Source organism: Phyllostomus hastatus, unplaced genomic scaffold, assembly GCF_019186645.2.
Source record: "Phyllostomus hastatus isolate PE091 unplaced genomic scaffold, TTU_PhHast_1.1 phas_scaffold_216, whole genome shotgun sequence".
Lineage (NCBI taxonomy): Eukaryota > Metazoa > Chordata > Mammalia > Chiroptera > Phyllostomidae > Phyllostomus > Phyllostomus hastatus.
The window spans coordinates 9,067,818-9,092,968 of record NW_025334018.1 but is presented as its reverse complement, the minus strand read 5'-3'; the positions used below and the strand labels follow the sequence as shown (position 1 = coordinate 9,092,968).

The window sequence follows — 25,151 nt, the reverse complement described above, 5'->3', positions numbered from 1 at the left end:
CTCAGAGCCGCCCTGAACTTCCCGGTGCTGCCTGGCGGTCACTGTCACCAGCCCAAGGTCTGGTGGCTGCCCTATATAATACTGAAAAAAAAGTGCATTTTATTGCAGTACATGGAATCCAATAATAAACATTTATTCGGGAGACAGATTAACAAAGCAAATATATTTGAGTCAGAGGGGTGTGTGTGTGTGTGTGTGTGTGTGTGTGCAGAGTCTGCCCGTTCACTGACACCCTGGGGTCAGGGGGCTTCCAGCTTGGTCGCCTCACCGGTCTTTAATGCCCCTTAAAGGCTGGTTTCATCCCACGCAGCATCGTTCGTGTACTTTAACACTGTCCTCGCCAGCTTTGCCAGCTCTTCCTCCAGACACTTCTTCATCTTCTTGTTATTTTCTTTTAATTCTTGGGCTTCATGCTTCAGGTCACAGTCACCATCGACCAGACTGTTTTTCTATCACTGCCTGGCTTTCTTCAACTGTGAGTTTCTCTTCCTCTGGAAGCACAACCTGGGGAGCAGCCCCTGACCTGGACTTGAGGTCTTGCTAAGGTCCCCCTCATAGCAGAGAGCAGCAGAGAGCTGGGGGAAAGGTGAAGACAGACAGCTCCAGACAGCTCAATGGCCTGGGGGCCGCTGGAGGCTGGGGGCGGGAGGCCCAGCTGACAGTGGTGTGTGCAGTGCCGTGGTGGGCAGGCTGGGGCAGCGTGTGGTGGGCAGGCGTGGGTGCAAGGGCTTGCTGTCCCCAGGCTTGCTGGAGGGGGTGATGGGATGGGAGGAGAGGGTAAAAGACAGCATAGAATGGGCCTTCATGGTTGGTGCCACTTCCGTTGTCTTCTGTATGTGGTCCAGCCATTCCTGGAGGCCGTGCTGGTTGTTGCACGACACTACCCTCCACTCGGTTAGGCTCCCTGAGACCTCAAGTGCATCGCTGTGGTTTTCCCTGCCCTCAGACTTTGTGATTCTCACGCTGTTGTTGGTAGCCTCCGCTGATAGCTAAAACCACTCCTCTTGTGACTGGCAGACAACATTACCAAAACAGTGGGGAAGAGCAGCAGAAGATATCTTTCCTTTTTTCCCCCTCACTTCTGACATGCTGAACCATGACCTGGGACATGTCAACGACGTGGCCCAGGGTCTGAATGTCATCTCCCTGGCTGCACGGCTTCCCTCAGGATCTGCAACTCCAGCTCCCGCCTTCTCCACATCTCGACACTAGGCTGGAAGGTTTTGGAAGGCAATGGATTCTTGAATCTCTTGTTATTAGGATGACAATTCTCTGCACGTCTCTCGAGCTCCTTGAGCTCGTGAGTAGTCATCCAGGTGTGTTAATGGTTTGCTGAGGCTGGAGCTCCACGCAAGAATCCCCGCCGGCCCGCACCTGGCGTCTCCAAGCACTCCCCCAACTCTCACTGCGCTGGGACAGCAGTCACTGCGGAGGGGGGACTGGCACAGCAGGCGGCACGGAGGGTTTTCATTGTTGGCACCATATTTAAAAAGAAGCCTCCAGCTGTCTGCTTAGCTTCGGGCAGTGTTTGAAGACTGTACAAGCATCTGCTGGAAAGAGCTTAATTCTTGTACATTTCCCATCCAATAGGAAGTGTTTGCTGAACTTAACTTCTCACCGGTCTGCAACGGCCATAGATGAGTTAAAGCTCTTTCTGAAGGTCTCTACAATATTCATTTGCTGTTCCTAAAACATTCTGTACCCTGACATTATGGCAGTCTTTGCTAGAGCCAGTCACAGTGCATCCTTTGGGAGGGCTCTGCAAAACTCCGGATTTGGGGGGCCCATGCATGTTGCTCAGGCTCTCACTCTCGCTCCGCGTGGACCTGCCATGTAGAGCACACATACTGAGCGAGGCAGGGAGGCCACGGGCTCCCCCCCAACCACAGCAGCCCCAGGGGGCAGCCCCTGCTGGCAAAACCCAGCTGGCCAACCCAGCAGTCCAGCCCAAAGAGCCCTGGCTGCCCCTGGCATTCACCTGCTCAGCCTGGAAGGTTATCTTTTAAGATAACTATTGTTAAGGTGTAACAAGGTGTATAATACACCATGATGAAGTCAATTATGACCCCAAACCTATATGCTTGGGGAGTAAAAACAATAGGAAAAAAGGCACCAAAATTCAGACGAGTCGGTAAAGCGTTGGGTGATATTTGCTTTCACCTTCTTCTGTTTAATTTTTATTATAATGTATATTAGTTTGTCTCTGAAAATATTAGTGCTAAAACATTTTAACACTTACAGCACAATGGGGCTTTTAGTACATTAGGAACTTACAGTCTCCTGGCAAGATCCCACCAGAGAAGCATTGACTACTGTATCAGCCCAGGCCCGCTCCCAGCCATTCCACGTTTTAATGAGCGAGCATCTAGCTTCCCCAGAGGGCGGCAGAGCAGGGCCTGTGAACAAAGGCTGGATATGCTGACTGACAGCGGGGTACTTTTCCCTTATCTTGCTTGCAAATTTAAGAAAATTGTCCTGTGTGAGTTAAGTCTTACTATCGCTGGCTTACCACTTCAATAAGTTCCACTAACAAACCTAAAGTTATAACATGCAAATACCAAGAAAAAAAATTAAACAGATACAATACCATTGGCAGTTTAGTTTTCGTAAGTATTATTTGAGTTGGTCACTAGGATAGACAGGGACAAAATCTTTTTTTACTTCATTCATTTAGCACTAATGACAAAATAGAAGGAACTTTTACAATCTTTACGAGAGAGGGGAGGGAATACCACTTAGTAGACTAAAAGAGTCAATGGCAAAGACTAGAAAAATTATCAGACCTCAAAGGCTAATAAGTCACAAGACAAGCCTTAGGACCAAAGGTCAGGGACCTGCAGAAATCTTGCTCCCGCTGCTGGTGCCTGCTGCCTCGTCTTGTAGCCCATGAAGAAATAGAACTGAAGTTTACTTTTTTCTCTCTACTTTTTCATAAGACAATTTTTGGATACTAAGAATTAATGACCTCTAATTAACTTAAAAATGTCAAATACTTCAGGCACTAATGAACATTATGGGGCATTACGGCAGGGTGTGTGTTTTTAATAGAATTTTTAATCACAGCTTTAGTAAAAAAAAAGTGTAGCATGCTATTACAGGTATAATCAAAAGTATTCTCTGGGTTAATATCATCAATTATATTGAATTAAAACTTTAACTTTGATCTATACTTTAAATATAGGCTCTAAGTTTGTGTTAAACAGGGAGGACTGCCCACAAATCTAATTGTATCTCCTTCCTTTTAGAGATATCACAACAGAATTAAAGACATAAAAAATGTTATTCAAAATACAGGATGAACAGCAGATGATTTGTGATGTCTGAAAGCCGAAGACTCAACAAAGCAGTGGTAACAGACATGGCAGAACAGGGGAAGCACAACCTCGGTGCCCACAGGGAGTGGCTGGGACAGGAGTGAGCAGGCCGGTTTACCTTACAGAACTCGAGACAGGCTCAGAATTCAGAGGCCTGGCCCCAGGATCCTTACAGTGAGGCTGGTTCGTTAACAAATGTCCTGCTCACGACTGGTGCTTCCAGTCAGATCTTAGGGGACAGCCAGGGACCACTACACATGTAAGGAAGGCCAACAAGTAAGAGAGATCAAAACAGGAAAAGAAAATTAATGACAGTGATAAAATTCAGAAGCAAATGAAAACTTAAAAAAATAAGTCTTAAACAACTTCCAGAATGCAAAAAAAAATTTGCATTGGTGAAATAGCCAAAAGCCATTTAAAAAGGGAATGACAGACCATAAAAGAACTCTATAAATCAAAAACAAGATAGACAAAACAAAGAATTCAACAGCAGGGTTGGTGCATAATCAAGGAGCTCTCTGGGAAGTAGAAAAAGACAAAACGAAAAATAGCAGGGGAAAAAATGTGGAGATCTGTGCAGGAATACTAGTCTAAGAGTTCCCACTTCTAAGTAGTAATTCTAGACAAAAGAAGGAAGAGAGAAAATATCAAATAAACAAAATTATCCACTCAAAGCAGAGAATCTGCAGATTTCATAAACCCACAGAAAATGCAAAGGTCATAAAACCACAGAAAATGCAAAGGTCGTAAAACCACAGAAAATGAAAAGGTATGAAGTAAACTGTATTATAAACTTCCACGAGCCCAGAGGTACTAAAAGGCACTACCAGCTTCCAGAGAAGGCAGGGTTGGGGAAAAATTGCTACAACTGGTAATACACAATGTATCATACAATGTCAACTGACTTAAGAGCAACACTGTAAATAAGAAAACAGTAGAAATGTCTTTAGAAAGGCAAAATTCAGTTTCAACCTAGAACTCTGTATTTCCTCCAACAAGCGGCGTAGCAGAGAGGCTAGATTGCTGCGTCCTACGGAGGCCCCTCCTCCCGCCTCGTCACGTGGCTCCCTCTCATTGTGAGGACGGCTCAACACCGTGAAGGAGGGCAGCTCTCTTGAGCCAACCCGGCTCTCTTGACTGTTCGCGGTTGTCTGCCCACAGGCTCCTCTAGAATGTAAGGACTGGCAGGGGCGCTGTCTTTGTGCCACTGTCCTGTACATGTCATGGTGCCCATTAAACATCTAACTGTTTTAGTGTACCCAAAACTAATGTCTCCCAATTTTCCTATATCTTCTAAGATTTTATCTAATAATATGTTTTGATTTGTCATCTAAGATAAGCATGACTTTACTTTCAGATCTTAGAGCAGTAATTCTGAGTTAAAGACACAAGAACCACAAAAACCTAAGAGGGAAGTTCTAATGTCCAGTGAAAAACCAATAGTAACTTTCATTTAGGATTAAGAACACTTAATGTTAAAATACCTTAACTACACAATAACAGCCTAATTAGATAAGAAAATATACCACGTGAATTCTACAGGGAAGTACACGCATCCTTTTTTATCTGTATCCTTAGAATAAAGCGTCATAATGGGATGGTGTATGGTTTTACTTTTAAAGAAGGCCAACCGGTCCTGGCCAGGTGGCTCAGTTGATTGGAGCATTAACCCATACACCAAAAGGTTGAGGGTTCAATTCCCAATCAGGGCACATACCTAGGTTGCACATTCAATCCCTGGTTGGGGCGCATGTGAGAGGCAACCAATCCATGTTTCTACATAGATATTCCTCTCTCTCTCTCCCCCTTCCTTTCTCTATAAAATCAACAAAAACATATCCTCAGATACAGGGAAAAAAAGACCAAATGAATGATGCTCCAACCATTTGATGGCACACTGGACAGTTATTAAAAGTTATGCATTAGAGATCTGGCTGGTGTAGTTCACAGTGGACTGAGCATGAATTCAAACCAAAGGGTCTCTGGTTCAATTCCCAGTCAAGGCACATGCCTAGGTTGCGGGGCCAGGTCCCCAGTACAGGGTACGTGAGAGGTAACCACACATTAATATTTCTCTCCCTCTTTCTTCTTCTTCCCCTCCCTTCTCTCTAAAAATGAATAAATTTTTTAAAAATTATTTCTAAAAGTTACGCATTAGAGCTTCATGTAGTTGCCTGGAAATACATCCTGGAGGGCTATCTAGGTGTCCAGCAGAGTTCCAGGAGTTTTATTCAGTACTTCTTTTTAGAAAAAAATGTACATAGCAGCACATAAAAGCAGACCCCATTTTTAAAAAAATAAACATGCACACAGAAAATTCAGAAAGAATCAACACAAAAAATATTAATAAAGGTTCTAGATAGGTATTTTCTAAATCTTTAATCATTTTTATTGTTGTTCAAATACAGCTGTCTCCATTTTCCCACCACCACTTTCTCCCACTCCCCCACCCCCCACCCTCAATCCTATCCCCTTTGGCTTTGTCCATGTGTCCTTTACACATGTTCTTTGACAACCCTTTCCCTTCTTTCCCCTGTTATTTCCCTCTCCACGCCCCTCTGGTTACTATCAGTTTGTTCTTTATTTCAATGTCTCTGATTATATTTTGCTTGCTTGTTTATTTTGTTGATTATGCTCCACTTATAGGTGAGATCATGTGATATTTGTCTTTTACCACCTGGCTTATTTCACTTAGCATAATGCTCTCCAGTTCCATCCATGCTGTTGCAAAGGGTAGGAGCTCCTTTCTTTCTGCTGTATAGAATTCCATTGTGTCAATGTACCACAGTTTTTTGATCCACTCATTTACTGATGGGCACCTAGGCTGCTTCCAGCGTTTGGCTATTATAAATTGTGCTGCTATAAACATTGGGGAGCATAAGTTCTTTTGAATTAGTGTTTCAAGATTCTTAGGATATAATCCTAACAGTGAAATTGCCAGGTCAAAAGGCAGTTTCATTTCTAGTTTTTTGAGGAAATTCCATAGTTTTCCACAGTGGCTGCACCAGTCTACATTCCCACTAACAGTGCACTAGGGTTCCCTTTTCTCCGCATCATTGCCAGCACTTGCTGTTTGTTGATTTGTTTATGATGGCTATTCTCAACGGTGTGAAGTAGTGTCTCATTGTGGTTTAAATCTGCATCTCTCTGATAGCTAGCGATGCTGAGCATCCTTTCTTATGTCTCTGGACCCTCTGTATGTCCTCCTTGGAAAAGTGTCTGTTCAGGTCCTTTGTCCATTTTTTAATTGGATTATTTGTCTTCCTGGTGTGGAGTCGTGTGAGTTCTTTATATATTTTTGGAGATCAAGCCCTTGTTCAAGATATCATTGGCAAATATATTTTCCAATATGGTTGGTTCCCTTTTCATTTTGCTAATGTTTACTTTAGCCATGCAGAAGCTTTTTATTTTGATGAAGTCCTATTTGTTTATTCTTCCCTTTATGTCCCTTTTTGTAGGGGACATATCAGTGAAAATATTGCTGCATGGAATATCTGAGATTTCCTGCTTATATTCTCCTTTAGGATTTTTATGGTGTCACGACTTATATTTAAGTCTTTTATCCATCTTGAGTTTATTTTTGTTTATGGTGTAAATTGGTGGTCTAGTTTCATTTTTTGGCATGTAGCTGTCCAGAGGCCCTAACATCATTTGTTGAAGAGGCTATTTTTACTCCATTTTATGCTTCTGCCCCCTTTGTCAAATATTAATTGACCAAAGAGACTTGGGTTTATTTCTGGGTTCGCTATTCTCTTCCATTGATCAATGTGTCTATTCTTATGCCAGTACCAGACTGTTTTGATTACCATGGCCTTGTAGTATAGTTTGATGTTAAGTATGATGATCCCTCCTACTTTCTCAAAATCGATTTAGTTTCTTCTTTCTCAAAATTGATTTATTTTCTAAATCTTTTACATGAAAAGTTGATTACTATTGCCACTAAAAACAGCAAAAAAGAAGAGGGTTTAAAATAGCTACTGTAAAGAGGAAAGATGTGTTGCGCAGAGATTTTTCCACTTAATATTATCGGTTCCTTTCCTACTCACTCCTCAAGGCAGGGAGAGAAAGGGGTAACTTCAGAGAACACCTTTAGCCAGAAAGTTATGAAAGCTCATAAGGTCAGAATATAAAAGGCTGTAAGGAAAGTTGATGAATAATAAAATTGGATAATAGCATCTTAGTGTCTTTACCAAGTTCCTGCTACCACCATCAGTTATATTAGATATACCAACAGATAAATGCAAAGTAGTAGAAAAATTATTTAAGTCTATCTAAAATCTATACTAGGCTCTTAGGAATATCTCTTGGCTTAAAGAAATGGCTTAAAGAAATCATGTTGTACTCTTTTAGAAAAACAAAGCAGATTATTACTTCATGTAAGTAACCAAATAATTCAATCTCCATTGTAGAAAAAACTGGGGTAAGATAGGCCCACTTTATGGCGAAATTATAAAATATGAACTAAATTCAAAAGGGGGGCTTAAGCACTACAACAACTGAATTTGCACACCTGTCACCTGCACACCAGCCTCTTCTGTTCGGCGCTGCGTTACACAGTCACTTCGATCTCCCAGGCTCAGTTCCTTCATCGGGAAGAGCGGAGAACACACGCGCGCAGGAGCCAAATGAGATATATGTGAAGGCGCACTGTAAATCTTAAAAGGATTATGTAAGAGACCTATTTTGGTCTCTAACATGAGCATCTGTGAACACTCCCCATCTCCTAACTGGTTTGTAAAGTCACCCAGAGGCTTACCTTACAGCACCAAGCGGAGCAGCAATTTTCACAAGCACGTTTTTGAATATTCTAAAAAGGGCGAACTTCCCAGTTATTGTACAAAAGCCACCATGTCCACCACCTGGGAGAATCCACAGGCTTCATTATTCTAACTATTAAAGAAATTAAGGGCTCAACCAAAGCGTAAATACAATAAGGGCCAGAAGGCATTTCCTCTATGAAGTAATCTCTGGCATCTCAATGAAACAAAAGGACCAGTGTGGCTTTACCGTCTTTATGATAGAATGTCTTCTACTTCAAAGAACACAGTCTTCTCCAGCCAAAGAATAACTCTTCTTCATTATTTTAAATTAAACACTTCCCCTCCCCTCTTTCTTTCCTCCCTCTGCCCGCCCCCCAGCCATTTGGTCTTCGGGCTTTTTCACTCAACAGTCCTAATGGCAGGTTCTCTGGCAGCGGGGGAGGGGAGGGGGCGGAGCCATGGAGACACCTTCTGTGCAGGACCTGGCATCTGAACTCCCAAACCTGCACGTTGCACCTTAAAGCCCAAATTTGTTTTCTTCTCTTTTGAAACTTTTGACCAACAGATCAGGCCATGTAAAAGGCAAGCCCGTTGAGCCACTGAGGTAAGACGAAATCACAGTTGGAAGGCAGAAGGCAGCTTCCATCCAAGCAACTGAAAACAGCCCACGTGACACCAGTGCTGGCCCCGCTTGGGGCTGGCATCGGGCTTCAGGCACCAGAACAGCTTGTTTCCCATAGTGGCACTTCTGTCACCAACGTCACTTGTCCCTCCCCCCAGGGCTGGCGTGGGTAGCCTGGGGGGTTCATAGTTCAAGCAGACTCCGAGGATCGAGGATCGCCTGGCTGCAGGGCTGCAGGAATCCAGCAGGGCTCAGGGCCCGGCAGCAACCCCTCTGCTGCCCAGCTACTGCCTCCGCTGGGTGGACTAGGCTGTGAGGACCACGACCAGCGGGACTTACTTTAAAAGCGGTGGGGACCAAACAAGCGCTGAGAACTACAACCACGTCGGGAAGAGAGGACGGCCAAGCGTCCCCCTCCTTCCGCAGCCGCTTCTCAACTGAAGGTCAGTCTCCTAGGGGTGCCACCAAACAGAGCCCATTATGTGGTCACCTGGTTACCAGAGACCAATCATGCCATAGCTCTCTTTACGTGCCCACCTCACAAAGCAAGCATGTGACTTACAACGCCCCGCCCTCTCCACCTACCCCACCAGTGCCCTCTTTCCCCTTCAGCGCCAAGCACCCCAGACCCCAGTGTGCATTCACCGCAGGCTGCAGCAAGCCCAGCAGGTTTGGCTAAAGCGAGGAGCCCAGTTTCGCAAGCAACTCAGTTTCATGGGGTCTGACAGCTGGCCAGTTTGATTTATTGCTCACCAAACATATTTACACAGTAAATGTTGGCTGTTTTGTAACTAAATGCTCCACCTCTGCTGCCTTCCAAAAAGTGTTTGTTTTCACCTACACTCTGACCATAGCAACCCCTGGGGCCCTGGCCCCACTCTCAGTAAAGAGCTATGACTGTGTGTCTCAAATGAGGCGCAAGGACATTCACCCCTCCACTTCCTCATTAGTAACCTTGGGACTAAACTCCTTCCTCCCAGCTCGAAAATGCAGGAATTTACCAATTTGCATTCCTCACCTCTGGTTCTCCCTTCCATGGAAGGCATTTCCAGATTTTCCTTTTTTCCCCTACAACAATGGTTAAAGCACGATTTTCTCACACAAAATTGAGGACCACAAAGAGGCATCCCACTATCCTAGTCTGATGAAGATGATGGTGATGACGGTTAACATCTGGCAAGCACTTACATGCCGCCAACCTTGCTTCAAGTGAGGTGTTATTTAACCATCTAAAACAATCCTCTTTTATGGACTTGACAGAAGAAACTGACATGCAGAAATGAACTAACACTCCCAAAGGTCACATGACGGCTGTGGGGTGGGTGGCTTGGAGGGGTGGGCCCAGGATTTCCTTCTAGAGAGTGTGGGTCCCTGCAGGAGCTTTATCGTGATTATCAGGAAATAAAGGGAGAAGTAAAATGTGGGAGGTGAAGATGTTATAGCAGGATTTTTAAGGGAGAACAACTTTTTGGTGTGAATTTTAAATGTATTTTCTGTCACTCAGTATTAAGCCTCTCCTAGGCTCCAGGCACTGTCTGTGTGAAGGGCTCGTCCTTCAGCTTCGGGCAGATGAGAAGACGAGGCTTGGAGAGTCTGGCTGTCTGCGGCCACACTGCTGGCAAGTGCTTAACCTGGGGACTCCAGCCTAGATCTATGTTGCCCAAAGCAGTTGCTGATAGGGGAACCCAAGTGGTAAAGATTTTAGCTTCAGTCATAATGGGTAGGTTTAAGTGATTAATGCATGTGGAAACAGCTGTTATTCCACGAACCGGAATGCAGGACCACGTGACTCCAGGAGGCTGACAGGCAATTCAACCTTTGTGCCCCAGGGGGTCTGCAAGGGATGCAGACGGCATCTGAGCCATTGTGTTCCAGGGAGGGAACACCAGTGATGCAGAAAGAGTTGTTGATCAACAGATAAAGAAGTACTAGGAAAATCGCTGCGGGACTGCACCTCTTATCCAATTAACCTTTTTTCCCAGACCCCTCACCTGCCCTTCCGTCTCCGTATAAAAAGGTCAGCTTGAAATGAGACCTTAAAAAGGTTTTCAAGGATACATGACCCACTGTCTTCTCATCTCTCCGGCATCTGAATAAAGTGCCCGTAAAGATTCAGTCCTTGTTTCTACCTGTTGGTTCAGGTAGTGACAGGCAGCACAAACACTGACTCTTCCAGTTGCAGTGCTGGGGGAAAGAATTGGTATTTATCCTGGAAACATAAATGAACGAATAATATGAATTTCAGGAGTCACTATCAGATGGTTTTCAGTGAGGTCACTCCAGACAATAAGGCAGAATGAGGGCAACACAAAACCAATTAAGGCACTCTGTGTTCATCTAGAGGGGAGATGAGGGTGCAAACGAAATGCAGTGCCAGTGGCTGGAATAAAAGGAAAGGACGGGAGCTCATCTGGGAAGCAGAATAGAAGTACTTGGGGACTACACATACAGAGAAGAGCAGGGGGGAGGCAGAAATAACGGCTGGGTTCTGGGTTGGGGAACCGGGTAGATGGCACTGGCTCTCCTCTCCCAGACAGAGAGCTCAGGAAGACGAATAGGTTTGCAGAGGAAGATGATTTTTGGTTCTGTTAAATGCAATTGAAATGGAGCTCTTGTGTTGAAATTGGATCTAAACCTCCTTATGCTAAGTTTGTTTTGTGACACCCCAATGTATATTTTCAAAAATAGCACACGCTAAATCAAAACAAAAAGCAAATAAGAAAATGTCTTAAAGTTGACATGCTAAGAATATCACTTTTCGGTGAATCAATGGAGATGAGAATGTTAATTTATTTGCTGTGATGCCCTGAAAAAAATACAATAAAACTAGGTCAGATGCAAGACAATTGTATTGCAGTCAAGCGATCAGAATCACATATTTTTTTGTGCTGTAACTAACAGGGTTTCATCTTAAGTATTATACCTAGTGATTCTTAAAGCACAGGATTTTGTGTGTGAGTACTATGTACATTTTTTCTAGGAAGAGTCTATTACTACTGTCATGTTCACAAAGGCATATGTGACAAAAATGCTAAGAATGACTATACCTGATTTGATGTGGACTAACTTCTCTCATTTCAAATTTCAGATCATTATAATCCAGATTTTTTAGTAAATGGGCATTCGGTGGTGCTGATATTCATAATTTAGTAAGCTGTCCAGTGCCTCTCCCATCCGTGTCTTCCCGTGCTCTCTAAAATCTTCTCCTCACGCCTTCTCTCTTCTCCCAGCATGTAGGTTTCTTTCAGCCAAGTGAGTCAATGGAGATGAGAATGTTAATTGATTGATATGATGCTCTGGAAAAATAATAAGGGTGTTAGTGTGCCATACCGTCAGGGCAGTTAATGCTCATTGGACAGGTCAGTTCTGGCCACAGATGTCCAGTGAGATTACAGTCCCAAACCTTGGGGCATTTTATGAGACAAGTTTTAACAAGGTTGTTGAGACCTGGAGCTTCTTTTGCCTTCCTGGGCCCACTCTTTCCTGCTCTTTAGTGGTTTGTTTTCTTCTAGTTCCACTGGTCTGAGTTCAACAGGAAATCTGAGGTCTTTCTCAGCCCACAGCCAGTATTTCCTCAGCCCACCTCCACACGGGGGTGGAAGAGGCTTTCTTTCCTGGAAGTGCCCTGTTCAGACTCCTGGTGTCTAAAGCCGATGCCGGCCCTACTCCCAGCTCCAAAGGCTGTGACGGTGCCTGGTCTGCACTTAGCTAGTTCCATGTGAGTGCAGCCTTCCGTACTTGCCCAGGAAATAACCTCACAGCACAATCTACTTTAGAACAAGGCAGAGTATAAAGAAATACAGTAAATGCTTTCACTTGTGTTTCCCCAATCACACCCATGCTCCTTTTGCCCCTGACACTTTTATGTTTCACTATTTCCAATGGTACTTTTAACATATGTCAACTTTTAGTCTCTTAAAATAGAATCCTTGGCCAAATGGACTTAACTGAAGTTAGGACCATTTTGCTTGCAATGCTTTAACATGTTACCCTCAGTTTCTTCTACAAGATTTTCACCAGCGGCCTCCTCAAATTAAGCTGATGTTAGAAACACTGCAGGAGTTTCATTAAACTTGAGAGCAGTGAAAAGTCTGAAGAAGTCTTTTGAACCAATTTTGCTCCCTAGAAACAAAGCTCATCGATTTTAGAACACAATTTTGTCCACGTGATGTCTCTATTGCCTATTATGCAGACAGATTGTTTTCATCCTCACCTTACGACATCCACCCTGAAGTGCCTCTAGAGTTTTTCCATCATAAGGGGTTAGGGCAGCAAACTGGATAAATGCAGGGATCCGGAGTTCTGTCTTATGAGTCACATTTGAATAGAAAACTTGCAATCACTTAGATTGCATTGGTGGGGGAGGGGTGGCTAAGGTTTCCACCCGTCTGCTGAGCTGGCCAGGCTTTTCTGCAGGGTGCTCATTTGATGAGCCTTGGTTGAGTAATGCTCCAGTCATATTTTCCACACATATAAATTATGTAGGATACTCCTCTAAAAGATTGGTTATACACTGAAAGCTTTGTCCAGGAAAGGCAAAGAAAAACTGAGAGCACAGGAGCAGCTGATCCAGTGTCCAACCCCATCTACCCTGTTCTTTGCATCCACAGTGCTAGTGCTGCTCCACCTTGGCCATCTGGTAAACCTCTACACGTTCTCTGAGGTTTATCTCAAGCAGAGCTTCCTCTGCAATACTTCTCTGACTCCCTCAAGGCTAGAAGTTCTATATCTTCAGTGCAATTAGTTTCTTCTGCAAAGCCTTACAATAGAGCAGCCTTGTATCACATTGTATGGCAACACTTTCCTTTTCTGACACCCCCATTAGACTAGACACTCCCTGAGGAGCAGTAAGTATAATGTCTGGCTTGCAGCTGTCTCAATACACTTTTCTCAAATGAATGAATGAATGTCTAAATAAATTAAAAGTTTTGAAAAAGGCACTACAAAAAAAGATAATTATAGGCCAATATTCTTATGATGAATATAGATGGTAAAATCCGCAAGAAATATTAGCAAATTGGATCCAGTAATATATCAAAATGATCATACACCATGACCAAGTGGGATTTATTTCAGGGATGCAAGGCTGGTACAATATTCACAAATCAATAAAATGTGATACAGCATATAAACAAGTGAAAGATAAAAATCACAGGATTGTATCAATAGATGCAGGAAAAGTATTCAATAAAATCCAGCACTATTTATAATAAAAACTCTCCACCAGTGGGAATAGAGGGATCATACCTCAACATAATAAAGGCCAGGTAGGAAAAGCCTACAGCCAACATCATACTCAAAGGGCAAAAATCAAAATCATTTCCCTTAAGATCAGGAACAAAACAGGGATGTTCACTTTTACAACACAGTACTATCTTATTCAACACAATACTGGAAGTCCTAGCCACAGTGATCAGAAAAGAGGAAGAAATAAAAGGCATCCAAATTGGAAAGGAGGAAGTAAAACTGTCATTATTCACAGATGACATGATAGTGTACATAGAAAACACTAAAGACTGCACTAAAAAACTACTACATCTAATAAATGAATTCAGCAAAGTAGCAGGATACAAAATTAATATCCAGAAATCGATGACATTTTTATACACCAATAATGAACTATCGGAAGGAGAAACTAAGAAAACAATCTCATTTAATATTGCAACAAAAAAAAAACACAAATAACATACCCAGGAATAAACTTAACCAAGGAGGTAAAAGACCTGAACTTAGAAAACTATGGGACACTGAAGAAAGAAATACAGGAAATAAGTGGGAGCATATACTGTGTTCATGGATCAGAAGAATTGATACCATTAAAATGTCCACACTACCCAAAGCAAACTATAGATTCAACGCAATTACTATTAAAATACCAATGGCATATTTCACATATAGAACAAATATTCCAAAAATGTATATGGAACCAGAAAAGATCCCAAAGAACCATGGCAATCTTGAGAAAGGAGAACAAAGTTGGAGGAATCACACTACTGGATATCAAACTACATTACAAAGTCACTGTAATCCAAAGAGCCTGGTACTGGCACAAGAACAAGCATGTAGATCAATGGAAGAGAACAGGGAGCCCAGAAATCAACCCATGACTTTATGGTCAATTAACATTTGACAAAGGAGGCAAGAGCATACAATGGAGTAAAAACGGTCTCTTCAATAAACTGTACTGGGAAAATTAGACAGCTACATGCAAAAAAAAAATGAAACTAGACCACCAACTTACACCATACACAAGAATAAACTCAAATGGATTAAAGACTTAAATGTAAGTGGTGAAACCATAAAAATCCTAGAAGAAAACATAGGCAGTAAAATCTCAGTCATCTCTCGTAGCAATATTTTTGCCTATATATCCTCAGGCAAGGGAAACAAAGGGAAAAAATTGGACTAAATCTAAGTAAAAGGCTTTTGCATAGCAAGGGAAATCATCAACAAAATGAAAAGATAACCTACTATATGTGAGAACATATTTGCCGATGATACATCTGATGGGGGTTAATTTCCAAAATATATAAAGAACTTACACAACTCAACACCAAGTAGATGAAAAAAGTCTAATTTAAAAATGAGCAAAGGACCTGAATAGACACTTCTCCAAAGAGGATATACAGATGGTCAATAGCCATATAAAAAAAAGCCCAACATCACTAATCACCAGAGAGATAAAAATTAAGACCACAGTAAGATATGACCTCAGACCTGCCAGAATGGTTTTTATAAATCAACAAAAAACATGTGCTGGCTAGGATGTGGAGAAAAGGGGACCCTAGGACACTATTGGTGGGTTGCAGACTGATACAGCCACTATGGAAAACAGTATGGAGTTTCCTCAAAAAATTAAAAATAAAACTTCCTTTCGATCCAGCAATCCCACTTCTGGAAAATACACCCTAACAATTTCAAGACATTCCTTTGAAAGGTTACATGTGCCCCTATATTCATTGCAGCATTATTTACAATAGCCAAGATATTAAAACAGCACAAGTGCCCATCAGTAGATGCATGGATAAAAAAGCTGTGGTACATTTACACAATGGACTACTACCTGGCTTTAGGAAATCTGACCTTTTGTGACAGTATGGATGGACCTGGAGATTATTGGGCTGATTGAAATAAGCCAGTCAGAGAAAGACAAATACCAGATGATCTCACTAATGAACAAAATAAAGTGATCAACCAAATAATTAACAATATAAAGTAATGCACAAAATAGAAACAGAGGCATGTATACATGAAACAGACTGACAGCTGTCAGAGGAGAGGGGGCCGGGGGAGACCAATGAAGGAAGTGACAGGATCAGCCAAAGAACATAAATGTTTGACCCATGGTCCCAGACAACAGTGTGGTGATGGCCAGAGGGAAGGGGTGCGGGGGCAGGGTGAAGGTGAGCAAAGGGGTGGGCGGGGGAGATGAGGCCATGTATAATAGTGTCAACAATAAAAATAAAGTTAAAAAAGTAAGTTTTCCCAAGCTCAACACCTTATAAATCAATCCATTCCATTAATACCAGTGCCAGATGCCAAAGCTCCTACTCACTGAGAACTACGCCCTCGGGATCCCGGTCGTCCTCAACAGCCTGAGTATGTTCTGGTTCTGCAAGATAATCTGCAAACTTCTCGGATGAGAGGTTATATTTGTGAATTCCCACGTTTCCAGGAAATAGCAACAAAGGAGGGTGACCTAGACAAACAAGGGGCTGCTTTATCTGTTCGATTTCTACCTGAGCCGTTTTTTAAATATAAAGTAGGATATAAAACAGCAGGTATCCTTCCTCCTTTAAAAACCCCTGAGTTTTTATAGGAATCTGACTGTCTCTGCTAATCAAGTTGGATAAAGCTGACTGCCCGAGTGGCCTGTGAAATGCATGGCTGTGGACATTCCTTTCTCCGTTTCAGGTGGCAAGCTAACATTTCTGTTAGGCACAGTATCAGGGCTTTATTCTTTGTCCTCAGTGGACAAAGGTTTAGCATAAGGCAAGACTAAGACCCCTAGAAAGCATCCTCTTTTCCACTTTTTTTTAATTTATTCACTGACAAGGAAACAGACAAGATTGTAGGAATTCCTCATTCCTCATTTTTTACTGACACAGGTAAATGATTCTTGTCACAGGTATTTATGATTCTTGTCACAGGTAACCAGCTCCATGACCAAATTTAGCTTCTAGCTAATGACAAAAACATCTTGTTTTTAGTTTAAAAAAAAGATTTTTTTTACCCAAAGCAGCTATTTTAATGGTGACTCACCATGAGTGGCATTGTCTAAATTTTATTTAACTCACTTGCCTAATGTCAATTGAATCTAATTTAAGTAACTTTTGAAAGTTTATTTCATAAATTTCTTGTATTGACATGTTTTATATGAATATTCTAACTTATTTCAGTCATCTCTTAGTTAACAGATTTAACCATTTTTTAATTTGCTGCTTAATTACCATAACCAATTGTTCAAATGCCTTTGCCCCATTTCACTCAGGGTCAAAAATGTTTGGGGAGTAAAATATTTAATTACCCTAGTCAAATGTATGCATTAAAAACCCAATTTTATTCCATATTTATATTTTATATTTATATTGCATATTATATTTTTATATTAATAAATATAAAAATATATTTGCTATTTATTTATATATTAAATATAATATATAAAATGTTATATCAAAAATGCTTGGAGAGTAAAATAATTATCCTAGTCAAATGTATGTATTAAAAGCCCAACTTTATTTTATATTTTTATATTCATATTTATATTATATTTTATATTTGTTTATATTTTTAGACTTTATTTATTTATTTTCAGAGAGAGGGGAAGTGAGGGTGAAAAAGAGGGAGAGAAACATCAATGTACAGTTGCCTCTGGAGCACCCCCTACTGGGGACCTGGCTGCAACCCAGGCATGTGCCCTGACTGGGAATCAAACTGGCAGCCCTTCAGTTTGCAGGTTAGCACTCAGTCCACTGAGCCACACCAGCTAGTACAAAAAGTTCAATTTTAAACAGCCACTTTACCCTTAATTTTCAAAATAAAATGCTATTTTCTTATCAAGTTCCTTAAACTCTAGTACGAACTTCAAACTGAAATCTGTGAGATCGTAAAAGGTCTATCCCCCTTTAGCTGGGATACGGTGATTTAAATCAGACCCCTGGAAATTTGGACTATAATACTTCTGTAACAGTGGAAAATTCTAACAATGGAAAATTGTAACCCAGCCCACCAGTCTTTTGACATTGTTTCTGTAAGTGTGGACTCTAATATGTGGCTCGTGAATGAACAGCATGATTTTGTAGGAATCCTAGAAACTAGTTTTGAAAGAAATAGACTCCAACCTTCAAGCATTCCAGCTCCAGCAGATTTGCTGACCTTCAGGGTGACTAAAGCAGGATGATGCACACAGAACTACCACTTGCCTTGTCGGAATGGACTGTGCTCATCTGCACATAGCGACCTTCGCAGCCCTCTCCCTTGGTCTCTTGATTCTGTTCCCCTCTGCCTCCTTATAAAAGCCTCTGCCTCCACTGAGAGGTGGAGATGGGCTTTGTGACCTGAGTCCCCCATCTTCCCAGGAAATTGGCTTTGTGATGAGTCCCCCATCTTCCAGACGGCTGGCATCTGCAAATGAACCATTTTCCTTTACATCAGCACTTGCCTGTGGAGTACATTGGCAGGGGGCTGGACCTGCATCACACTTTTGACTTACGGTCTTCCACATTCTTCCATTTCTATCTACTACTTGTTACTGATGTCAGGCCTGATTCTCAGATGCTGGCATTATACTAAAATGCAGAACGAATGATTGAAATTATGAACGTGTCAGGCTTTCTGGCACATTCTGTGATCATGAACAATAAAAAAGGGACATGTAAAAAAATATTTCTTTAAAAAAACCCTCAGGGCACACACAGACTCAGAGCCCCGAGGGCGCAGGCGAGACAGCAGCGGTGACTGTCCCTCCGACCAACCCTCTGAGCGCTCCCGCCGCCTCCCTGACCTGCCGCCGCCACCGGGCACTGAGCCGCACAGCTCCTCAGCCCACCCGCCGCCTCATCCCGCCCGGCCGTCCCGCCCCAGGTTTTGCACTGCTACCCGGCGCCCCCGAGGCCGCACACCGCCCCGCCACGTTCCAGCGCCCCAGCAGCCTCTTCTTCAGGACCAGCCCCCGACCCCTCCAGAGCAGTCCTCTGGACGCCGTTCTCGCCGATCTCAACGGCTTGAGCCGGGGCCTTCTTCCTCGCACCCCGATACGACGCGCATCTGCCAGCCGGCAGCCTTAGCAAGGGGAGCTGACCCCGCCATCCCGCCCCAGCCCCGTGCCCTGCACGGCGCCGCCGCCCTCGCGGAGGCGGGCCGCGCGGCTGCAGACGCGGCCGGGACCGGCGGCTGCGGTGGACCAGGCAGCGGGCGGGTGGCGCACGCTGAACGCCAAGGTGGTGCCGCGAAATAACCGTGCGCGCCCGCCGGCGGAGCACCTGTGCGGCTTCCTGTACCAGCCGCGCTCCGTGCACCAGCCGCGCCAGCGCCGTTTCCACTGCGAGCGTCTGCCGGCCAGACCGCAAACCTCTCGCCCACTGCCGCCGCGTCCGGGCCCCTCCCCCGCAGCCAGGGTGTAGCTTGAGGGACGCTGGCAGCCCACCTGCGGCTGGACACCACAACCTCCCTCCTTAAGCACAACTAAATCAAATTAAGTATTTTTTATTTTCTCTAGTAGATTCATTACCAATACGGTTTTTAGCATGCTGACAATAGCTTATGTAACTGATTCCAATAGAATATACCTGGTTTAGGAAGAGGCAACCTTTATAATTTTAAATATTACTACGTGAAGCAAAAAAACTTTCGTGATACAGGCAGCTACAAAGTATTGTAAAGCACATAACCAGTATATCTTAAATTTTTGGATCAAATCGATCAAATGAAATTTGAAGTTATACATATAGAGCTAATAACTAAATGAAATAAAGTGAATACACACGATATTAAAACATACACAAACATGAAAACTTCTCATGTATAAAGAAGAAATAGGCTTAATTTGAATAACTAATAAAAAACAAGCAAAAAGATTATTTTTAATTGTAAATAACCTACTTCCAACACTTTGGCTAAATTAGTACAGGTCCTTCCGGGCTTAATTCTTATTCATAAGTATTGTTTTTCATGTTTCTTTGTTAAAATAGGAGAATACATATACGCAAGATTATGTGAAATTCATTTGCATTTATGACAAACCACATCAAGCATTGTGATAGAATTTCATTAAAATAAATAATATTTACAAACCTTTGTCTCTTGCTGTGTTCATACAATATCACTGATACAGCAGTGGTCAGGATTTACATGGTTTGTAAAACAATTTTACATAAGTGTTTTTACATGAGAAGTACTTTTAAGTAAGGAGTGCTGTACAAACTTGAGAACTGCCTTGTGCCTTGGGAACAGGTCCATTTGCCCATCCGTGCAATGGAGGTCATATAAATGATACTCATGTGTGATCAGGCATGGTCTTCAAGTAGAAGAATGGTGTAAATTTAACATTATTTTAGTTAAATCATATTTTTTTACTTTTATTCTATTAAAGAACATTTTATTTTTACTGTTTAATGTGATTTTACATCTCCCCTCACCCCATAATCTCTTTTTCCTCATACTCAAGTCCAGTGCACTCACTAATCTCCCTTGCTACCACTGACAGTTCCTTCCGGAGTTCAGCCTTGTGCTCACTACTGTTGTTGCTTTCAAGTATTCTCTTTTGTCTTTTCGTGCACGCTGTGCATTTTTTTTTAGTTACCATCCTTGTTATTCATAAGATTCATAATTTTTGCTGCTTCTTTATTTTTCCTTGAAGTGCTTGGCAGTTTTTTTTCCTCCGGACTCCCAGTGTTTTCCACGTGCATACTCATGCATTGGCATTCTGATTAAGGTTATGTACTGATTTCACTGGGTAGTACATCGCCACAGTGGAAAGTGAGTTGGATAGCGAGTGTTCCCAAAGCATTTTACAAAATGTGTTACTCCTTGAAATACATTCATTTACAGCAAGTTTGTTCATGCCAGTATTCTGTATCACAAACTATAAAATACCTAGGCTTATGAAACAGAAATAATGTTGATAATTAAAGGAATAAAAATAAATCTCACTAATATTTTCCTATATTAAAACATGCATTACTTTTCCCTAATATGTATATATTACAAAATTGGCCCTGGAATGAAGCATTCTTAACTTTTCCCCTAAATATTGAGTAGTTTATACATTGATAAGATTCAGGGATAGAAATTTGTATAGATTAGATAAATGTTGAACTACTTTCTTTCATTGTTACTCAATCATGGTTTATTTTCTTTTTTATATTTTTAACACTTTTTACATTTAAAGTTGCATGTAGAATCATTCTTTTTTTAGTTATCATTTTTTGGTAGTGTACACATATTCCCCTACCCCCTTTTTTCTTAACTTAAAGAACTCTAGTTTTATTTTCCCTTCAGTGCTTTGCTTTGTATTTTTGCATACCCAGCTCTGTTGCCTTTTTTGTCATTCTCAAATGGAGAAATTCATGACTGGCAAAGATATAAGGAGTCATGGGACTGGAACACTACCTACTTTTGAACTGGCGGGATCTTTTCAGGTTTTATTTAGCGTATTTACTACACAACTCTTTAGACGGCTTTCTCTGGGTATGTGTGTTGAAATGATACTATGAACAGAATTGGATGATTAATTTAAAAATGGAATTTACTACCCATCCAATGCTAATTTGGCATAGATATAGTAAGAAAAAATGTTTGGGTATAAGTTTCAGAAAACTAAAAGTCCTTTTTTTTAAAATATTTTATTCATTTATTTTTAGAGAGAGGGGAAGGGAAGGGAGGGAGAGAAACATCAATGTGTGGTTGCCTCTCATGTGCTCCATTCAAGGGACCTGGCCCAGAACCCAGGCATGTGCCCTGACTGGGAATCAAACCAGCAACCCCTTGGTTTGCAGGCCACAACCCAATCCACTGAGCCATACCAGTCAGGGCTAACAGTCCTTTATTAATATAAGTAATATGATTATAGGGATATGAGGGAAATGAGCTACTCCTATGTAGCTGTTAATATAATGTCTATCTTTTACTAATGTGGTTTTGACTATAGCTATTATAAACAGGTAGATAATATAAGAAAAGGGATGACTTCTACTTTCTAATGGAACTATTTGTTCAAAATCATTTACATGTAATTTATTTTCTATCAGTTAGCACAATTCTTTCCTCTGTGACAACCTAGAGCAAGACAATTGCCTTTTCAACATTTCTAACCTTCAGATATTTGCATATAATTCTTTTTCTTCCACAGGCTCCTCATTTTAATAAACATTTCCTCATTGCCTTTATTTCTCTACGACCCTTAATTTGTAATTTACAGTGATGCCTATGTATGTGTATAAACTAAAATGTGCTTATGCAATATTGTATTAGTGTACTAAATGCCTTTTAATACTTCAGTATCACAAAACAAATTCTACTTCATATTCATTTATTGATAATCTCCTTACTAAGAGACATAATCTAATTTAAATTTTTATGTTCCCCTTCCCTTCCCTTCCTGTGCTATGTAAATAATGGGTCTTTTAGAATGATAAGATTTAATTTACTTTTAGAGAGAGGGGAAGGGAGAGAGAAAGTAGGGAGAGAAGTACGAATGTGAGACAGAAACATTGATTGCTTTCTTCTGCTATGCACCCGACCAGGGACCTGATGGGGAATCAAATGCCTGACCTTTCACCTTGTGGGACCATGCCCAACCATCTGAGCCACACCAGTCAGGGCAGGGTCTTTTAGATTTAAATGAGATAAAACAGTGCAGTGTTTATTTAGCTCAGTGCCTATCACTATGCAGATACTCAACGAATTTTAGTTATTAGTGCTACTACTATAATCATTATTTGTGATTATATCCTGACCTACTCTCTTACAAACATTTACAGTTAAATGACGTCAGTTGATTTAAGACCCATATAAGGATTCTAGAATGAAATGTCTATAAACGCAGGGCCTTGGCCTGCAGTGTTCATTTGCAAGTCACCAATAAGTAAACAAGTTTCTGGCTTATAAATAGTGTTTATTTCATATCTGGTGAATTGATTAATAAAGTCTGTGTAGCGTGTGTAATTTTTTATTTTTTAAAGAAGAAAATGTTTTTATTAATTGCATCATGAAATGAACAAGGCAACCCATAAGAACTGAACCAGGATAAATAATGCTGTTACAGAATTTACATTTCTTACATCCATTTTGAGGAAAGTAATGCCCACTAGGGCTTTTCTAGATCTTATAAACTAATTTCAGTAAACTTTATAAAAACAGTAAACAGCAATCAACATGTATTTTCAAAATATGCTAAGGAGGAGTTAGGAAGGCAGCTATAAACTCTGTAATAATAACAACCGGCAGGATTAGGGCTTTTTTGTTAAGAATGTTAAGGTGTTGCCCTCACCGATGTGGCTCAGTTGGTTGGAGCATCTGGTAACTGAAAGGTTGCAGGTTCAATTCCAGTCAGGGCACCTACCTAGGTTCCAGGTTCCACCCCTGGTCTAGGCACCTACAATCACAGGTCCAAGCACTTGTGGGAGGCAACCAATCGATGCTTCTCTCTCCCTTCCTCTCTCTTTCTAAAGAAAAAAAGCAATGACAAAATGTCCTCTGGTGAGGATTTAAAAAAATAGAGTATTAAGATGTTAAGAACCACATGTCTATTTTACCTGTTACATCAGTAACACATGTAATTTCACATCTCAGATGAGTGACTTCAAGTTCCTGATTACACCCCAGTCCCCCTCCTGCACCCACGACGTGTAGACACAACGGACTCCGAGAAGGGACTGATGACGTCTTTGTAAGAGTTACCGAAAAGATGATTTGTCAAATTAATGGGCACCTGTGTACTAGTTACATTAATTGTCTTCAGTGACTCCATAGATCTGCTTAACCATGTTTTAAAATAATAGATTGAGGTAAAAAACTAAAGAATCTCTGAATGATACAGCATCATAGATTGTAAGGAAGCTGTCGGTGTTGTCAGGCTCAGGATTTCTAATAAATTTGCCAGACTCCACAACATCTAAGAGTGACTTTCGGTTTCTCAGTTCAACCGATGCTGTCTACCATCTCCTACAAGGCAGAGACAATTGCTTCCTCTTGGAGAAGCGATTTTATCAACGGGAATGAAAGCATCAAGATATCATGTTGCTTTAACATTGACTGAAACTAAATGACTCAGGTTTAAAAAGAAGGGAAGTGAAAACCTTACCGTAATTAATATTTCAAAGAACCATCAAAATATCAGAACAAAAAAGAACTTAGAACTTCACCCTTGGAATAGAGTTAATAGGTCTAGAGTTAATAGAGCTAATAAATACTGTTTTCTTCATGAGAATTTTATTATTATTATTACTATTGATTTTGTAAACATTGACAAATTAAAGATTAGTTGGAGCATACATTTAGAAGTATAACTGGCTAGAGTGACCTATTAACTCTATTCCAAGGGTGAAGTTCTAAGTTCTTTTTTGTTCTGATATTTTGATGGTTCTTTGAAATATTAATTACAGTAAGGTTTTCACTTCCCTTCTTTTTAAACCTGAGTCATTTGTTCTCGGTCAATGTTAAAGCAACATGATATCTTGATGCTTTCATTCCCATTGATAAAATCGCTTCTCCAAGAGGAAGCAATTGCCTCTGCCTTGTAGGAGATGGTAGACAACATCGGTTGAACTGAGAAACCGAAAGTCACTTTTAGATGTTGTAGAGTCTAGCAAATTTAATGGGTTTCAATTATGGCCAAATGCTTTGTATAAAATTCCTTAATGACCTTAACAACAACCATTCTCAGAAGATCAGTGGTGGGTTGTGCCACATTAAATTGTCCATTTTTGCTCATATATATATATATATATATATATATATATACACATATGTGTATATACATACACATATATACATATATATATTTATATATATAAATATATATTTAACTGAAAATGTAATAACAATCATATACATATACATATACATATATATACATATACATATGTGTATATACATACACATATATACATATATATATTTATATATATAAATATATATATATTTAACTGAAAATGTAATAACAATCATGACTGTAACAACATTAGAAAATGAGGAAGTGGGCTCAATGAAATCATGAACTTTCTGTTATCACTTCACTTGTGGCGGAGTGGTTATGAAGCTTCGACCACGCCTGCTCCTGTCCGCAACCAATTCCGTTCCCTTGACACCCTTCACTCTTGGTGCTTCAGGCTGTGCCTCCCGCAGGAAGCCTCCCACCTTCCAGGGAGGGGAGAAGGCTGCCCCTGCAATGCACCTGTCACAGTCCAGGGTGGCTGCTTATTAACCTGCCTCCTCAGCTCGACTGTGGGCTCCAGG

General features: G+C 41.3%; 1 pseudogene; it reads right to left on the bottom strand.

Annotated features, from left to right (window-relative positions):
• Positions 1 to 263: 263 nt before the first annotated feature.
• On the bottom strand, positions 264 to 7,893 carry LOC123804496 (annotated as a pseudogene).
• Positions 7,894 to 25,151: the final 17,258 nt, after the last annotated feature.